The sequence below is a fragment of the Macaca fascicularis genome, chromosome 15 (genome assembly GCF_037993035.2).
Source record: "Macaca fascicularis isolate 582-1 chromosome 15, T2T-MFA8v1.1".
In the NCBI taxonomy this organism is placed as follows: domain Eukaryota; kingdom Metazoa; phylum Chordata; class Mammalia; order Primates; family Cercopithecidae; genus Macaca; species Macaca fascicularis.
Window position 1 is genome coordinate 61,916,202 of NC_088389.1, and position 6,000 is coordinate 61,922,201.

The 6,000-nt window shown below is 52.5% G+C and overlaps 1 long non-coding RNA gene across 1 annotated transcript; it reads right to left on the minus strand.

Annotated features, from left to right (window-relative positions):
- Nucleotides 1–2,381: 2,381 nt before the first annotated feature.
- On the minus strand, nucleotides 2,382–5,701 carry LOC123569151 (uncharacterized). The gene is made up of 2 exons (XR_006692710.3): nucleotides 5,503–5,701; nucleotides 2,382–2,752 (listed from the first exon to the last, which is right to left on the minus strand). It is a non-coding gene; the product is annotated as an uncharacterized lncRNA (long non-coding RNA).
- Between the last annotated feature and the right edge of the window lie 299 nt (nucleotides 5,702–6,000).

Sequence of the window (6,000 nt, forward strand, 5' to 3'; positions counted from 1 at the left end):
AACGTTAGTGAGTGACCATGTCCAGTGCTCAGGGCAGTGTCTGGAACTTACTAAGAGCTCCCAAAATGCCAGCTACTTATTATGATGACTGGTTTTACCCAATGAAGCCCAGGTCAGGCCTCCTCTGCTTAGCAGATCCCTCTTCCTGTGCCCTCAGCTGGTTCCATTCCTACCACCCAGTAGCACTTATTGAGCCCCAGCTGTGTGCATTGCTTTGGGGGAGGGGACCCACTAACCTTCCACGTCCCCTCCTGGCCCTGGTGGACAGCTTTCTCCCGTGCCCAGTGCCCTTGTTTGTCCTTGTGTGTGGGAGGAGCTGGGCTCAGGATTAACAGAGGACACTCACTGGTTAACAGAGGCCGAAGGGCCTGGCCTGAGGACAGAAAAACACCTCCTTTTGTCAATGTTTGATGTGTTTCAGAAATGTTCCCTAGCCAGGCAGCACAGATAATGGTCTGAGGGTAAGACACTTATTAATGTGTTACTTAAGAGAGGGGGTAGCAGGGTGGAGCTGTGGCCAGGATTCAGGTGGCCCAGGGACTTGCTGTGTGATCTTCAGCGGGTGATGTCGCCTCTCTGTGAATATCATGCCAGTTCCCTCATCTGGGCCCTCACGGAGCAGAATGGATTCAGATCAGATCAGTGAAGAAGAGGTCACTCTGTGGTCCACTGGGCCTCCCAGGCCTAGGAGCAGGTAACTAAACAGCCCTGGAACAGAAGTGAGGTCAGCGGAGCCAAGGGCAGGCCTGGGCCCCTCCGCTTATCCTGAGCTGGCTTCAGCTTCTGTGTCTCTGACCAACGGCCATCCCAGGGCACCCAGGGTTGGTTTCCTTGAATGGATTCGTGTTTGTGAAGTACCCATATATGTGTGTTGTGCTGTTGTAAGCACTATATATAGCACGTCCTCTCCACAAGCCAGGAGGCAGGTACTATTATTATCCCCATGTTACAGGTGAGGAAACTGAGGCACACAGTAGTTTTTAATAACATCTTGTTAGTGGTAGAGTGGAGTTTAAACCCACTGGCTCCAGAGCCTGAGCCCCTCACTTCTCTCCCCCATAGCTTAAGTGCCTGATGAATGTCTAGCAAGGCCCAGAGCCCATGCAAACGCTGCCTTGTTTGACAATCGCAATAACCCTCAAGGGTAAGTGTTATACCCATTGTGTGGCTAAAGAAACTGAAGCTTAGAAAGATGATCTGACCTCACCAAGGTCAAACAGCTTGTAAGCGGGGGAGCCAGGATTCAGACGCAGGTCCCTCTGACTGCAAACCCTGGGGCTGCCGTGGCCTCACATGGTCCCGTGCACTTCCTCCAGCCAGTCAGCAGCTGACCCAGGCCTGGGTGGCTCATAATATTGGGCATTTCATATAGGAACCACACCAAGTATTGAAGAGGTCATTTCTGGACTGAGACTGCCCCGTCCAGGCTCCTGAGAGTACACACATCAGACCGGGCTCAGAGACCAGTCTGTGTGACCACAGGCCCCTGCCTGGAACAGCGTGGCCAACATGGAACAGACCTAGCATGGATGGTCAGGACACCCAGGCCCTGGGAATGGGAGTGGTCCCTGACCGCATCTCCCAGCCCATTCTGACAGCTCGTCCACACGGACACAGACACCTTAACACACTCAAAAAGGACCCTCCTCGGGATGACCTTCAATTCCACCCCCGAACCCTAAGGCACACCTGCCAGTCCCCCAGCCTCTGGGGCAGTGGGTGTCATTCTTGGCCCCGTCACCCTCCAAACAAGTCTCAAGGCTAGATGGCATTATCATCTCTTCTGGTTCCGGGGTTGACTGGGCTCAGCCAGTGGTTCTCGTTCAGGCTCTTTTGTGTGGTTGTAGCTGTAGTCACATAGGAGTTGGCCTGGAGTCATCGGAAGGCTTCCTCACTCATACCTCTGGTCATTGAGCTGGCTGTCAGCTGGGCCCCCGGCTGTGCTGTTGGCCTGAACACCTACACATGACCTCTCTGTGTGTCCTGGACTTCCTCACAGCCTGGAACCTGGGTTTCCACCCTGGGCCAACCCAAGACACAGAAAAAGTAGGGGCTTTCAGTCTCTTAAGGCCTGAGCCTGTGGAAACAGGATACTGAGCGTGTACAGAAAGCAGAGCTCCCATGATGCCTTGAACAAGATACTGCCCCTCCCCCCCGGAGCCCTGATTCTTCATTAATAAGTGTGAGGAAGATGTACTAGAGCAGGGACTAGCGGACGTTTTCTTCAAAGGGCCGGGGAGTCAATATTTTAACACTGTGGCCCACACTGTCTTTGTTGCCACTCCTTAACGCCACCATTCTGGCGCAAGAGCAGCCATAGACAATACATAAACAAAGGGTGCAGCCGGGTTCCAATAAAACTTTGTTTATGGCCATTAAAATTTGAATTTGCATGTCTTTTATTTATCACAAAATATTCTCTAGATTTTTCTTTCTTCTTCTTTTTCTTTTTTTCTGAGCAGGACCCATTCTTAGCGTGGGATTCATACAAAACTAGGTGGCCAGATTTGGCTTGTGGGTGTCATTTGTCCCTAAGCCTCTGGACTTGGGCAGAGCTTCTCACTTTAACTTAAAAAGGAATTACCTGGGGATCTTGTTAAAATGCAGATTCTGATTCAGTGCACTCGGCAGAGGCCAGAGAACCTGCATTTCCTTTGAGTTCCTGAGTGTTGCTACTGCTGCTGGTCCACAGACCGCACTTTGAGAATCATCCAGCTTAGTCGGTCTCTCAGGTTCAAAGTGTGGCTCTGCACTGAAAAAATGCTCAGTCAGAAGGCTGGACGCACTCAGGGACCCGGAATTTTCCTTCCTTCCTTCCTTCCTTCCTTCCTTCCTTCCTTCCTTCCTTCCTTCCTTCCTTCCTTCCTTCCTCCCTTCCTCCCTTCCTCCCTTCCTCCCTTCCTCCTTTCCTTCCTTTTTTTCTTTTTTTCTTTCTTTTTTCTTTTTTTTTTTGGACAGGGGTCTCACTCTGTCACCCAGGCTGGAGCACTGTGGTGAAATCTCAGCTCACTGCAACCCCTGCCTCCCAGTCTCAAGGGATTCTCCCACCTCAGCCTCCCAAATAGCTGGGACTACCAGTGCACACCACCACGCCTGGCTAATTTTTGTACTTTTTGTAGAGATGGGGTTTCACCATGTTGGCCAGGCTGGTCTCGAACTCCTGGCCTCAAGCAATCCTGGGCCCCAGCATTTTCTGTGTAACCTTCATCTCTGTCCCATGTTTTTCCTGCTTTATTTATTTCCTTGTTTTTGTGTCTCCCGCCAGTGCAGCCTCCCCAAGCTAGAACATAAGCTCCTTGAGAGTCGGGCCTTGCTGCTGGGTTGCCCCACAGTCTGGCACCGTGCAGGTGCTCAGTCAATACTCTTTAAATAAAGGAACGAGTGATGCAGGGGTTGCCTTGTTGGCCTCCCTTATCGCCCATCCCCACGGGGACTTCGTCATTCTATCACCACCTAGTGGGCACTTTTGTGTACTGCGAGGTGGGGGAGAAAAATGTCCATGTTTGAGTCTGATCCTGGCAGAAGGTAGAGAGATGTGAGCAGAGAGATGCCCCTTCTGATGCCCCGTATCAGTGTTTTTGTCTGCTGGCACAGAGCTCCTCGGAGAGCCTTCCTGGAGAAGGCAGCATTTGAGCCGAGCAATGAAGAAATATGCTTTGGAATGGTGGGAATGTGAGAAGGAGAAAAGGCATTCCTGGCAGAACAAACCGTGAGCAAAGGCCTAGAGGCTGGAGGGCGTGGGCATCGCCAAAGGGAGGAGAAGCGCCAGCAGCCGAGATGCACAGTGGAAGATGAGGCCAGATCAGGGTGTAAGGAGGTGGAGAGCAGCCCCAAGGAAAGGGAACCTGCACTGAGTGAGTGATCCGTGCCAGGCACTCCACACACAAGAGTTCATTTAATCCCCACAAAGACCAGTGAAGTTGATTTTAGGACTCCCAATTTACAGATGAAGAAACTGAGGCTCAGAGCAGTGGAGGGACTTGCCCACGGTCACACAGCTGGTAAGGAGCAGAACTGGGTTTGAATAGAGATCATCTCCCTACCTCTGGTCTGTGCTTGGTGAGGGGTGGGGCAGGGCACATGCTGGAAGCCCATTATACAGATATGGAAACTGAAGCCCAGACAGGGAGAACATTTTCTGATGACGCACAGCAAGCAAGGCCCAGTGTGGCTTTCACCAGGCCCTGCCTGGGCTTTTGTCTGATGGCTGGAAGCTGATGCTCCCATACAAAGGATATGAGCAGCTGGCCACAGAGGGTAGCAGAGAGCCCAGTTGGGACCCATTGGCCAGCCCAGACGCCTGAGAAATGTGCTCAGACTTTGGCTCCCAGTGAGGTGTGGCCCTGGGGGCAGGGTGAGTGTGCAGAGCTGCAGGCTGGAGGGGGGCCAGGCCTCTCTGAGGAAGGAAGGGAGGCATAGCAGGACCTGCCCCCAGGCTGTCCAGAAGCCAGCCTCCCAGGGCAGCCGGGGTGGGAAAGAAGGCCACCCAGTTCTCCCAGCTCATTAGCAGACCTGGGTTGCCCCCAGACTCAGCCTGCTGCAGCCTTGCACCCCACACAGGAAGCCACCTGCCCCTTTCTCAGCCCCTCAGTCTGCTCTTCTGGGGAGCAGAGGGCCCCAGCCTGGAAGATTCAGAGGGGCAAGGGAACCACCCCTACTCAGACAGTATCAGGCTTCAAACTATGTGATGCTCACCCTACAACAAGCCTTCAAGTGGGCACTGTTAGGATTCCCATTTTCTTTTTTTTTTGAGACGGATCTGTCACCCAGGCTGGAGTGCAGTGGCGCAATCTCGGCTCACTGCAAGCTCCACCTCCCGGGTTCAGGCCATTCTCAGCCTCTTGAGTAGCTGGGACCACAGGCGCCCACCACCATGCCCGGATAATTTTTTTGCATTTTTAGTAGAGATGAGGTTTCACCGTGTTAGCCAGGATGGTCTCGATCTCCTGACCTCACGATCTGCCCGTCTTGGCCTCCCAAAGTACTGGGATTACAGGCGTGAGCCACCGTGCCTGGCCAGGATTCCCACTTTCAAGTCGAGACAACTGCAGCTCAGAGAGCCTCAAGTCCTTCCGCCTGAAGGACCTGCCCAAGGTCACCACGCTTGAGCTGGACTCAAATCCAGGTGAAGGTAACTGCTGTGGTTTGAATGTCCTCTCCAAAACTCATGTTGAAATGTCCTCTCCAAAACTCATGCAGCTGGGCATGATGGCTCACACCTGTAATCCCAGCTACTCAGGAGGCTGAAGCAGGAGAATCGCTTGAACCTGGGAGGCGGAGGTTGCGATGAGCCGAGATGGTGCCACTGCACTCCAGCCTGGGCAACAAGAATGAAACTCCATCTCAAAAAAAAAAAAAAAAAAAGAAAGAAAAGAAAGAAAGAAATGTGACTACTATTGTGACGACAGTGTTGAGAAATGGGTCCTTTAGGGTGATTGGGTCATGAGGGGCTCGGCCCTCACGAAGAGATTCATGCAGCTATTGTAGGAGTGGGTCACTTACAGCAAGAGTGAGCTCCTGATGAAAGGATACGTTTGGCCCCATTTCTCTCTCTGTCTTGTGTGCATGCTGGCCATGTGATGCCTTGTGCCACGGGAGGACTGTCTGCAGTTGCTGGCACTATTTTTCTGGACTTCCCATCCTCCAGAACCATGTGCCAAATACAGTTCTTTTCTGCACAAGTTACCCAGTCTGCGGTATTCTGTGATAACAGCAGAAAATAGATTAAGACAGTAACACTGAAGCATGTGACCACAACCCTGATGGCTGCCCTGTCCTGACCTGCCAGCCAACCCCAGTGGCTCCTTAGGCTACATCTGCTTATTCACCCATAGCCTCAAGGCATCACAGCGGCAGGCCTCTAGCTTTGTGCTAATGTGACCCCACATACATACCCCACTTCTCCCTCTGACCCTCTCCTTTTACCTTCTCAGCTTCAAGCCTGGGAGCGACACAGGGCAAGGACAGGGTAGGGTTCAAGCCTTTTCATGGTTCCAGTGC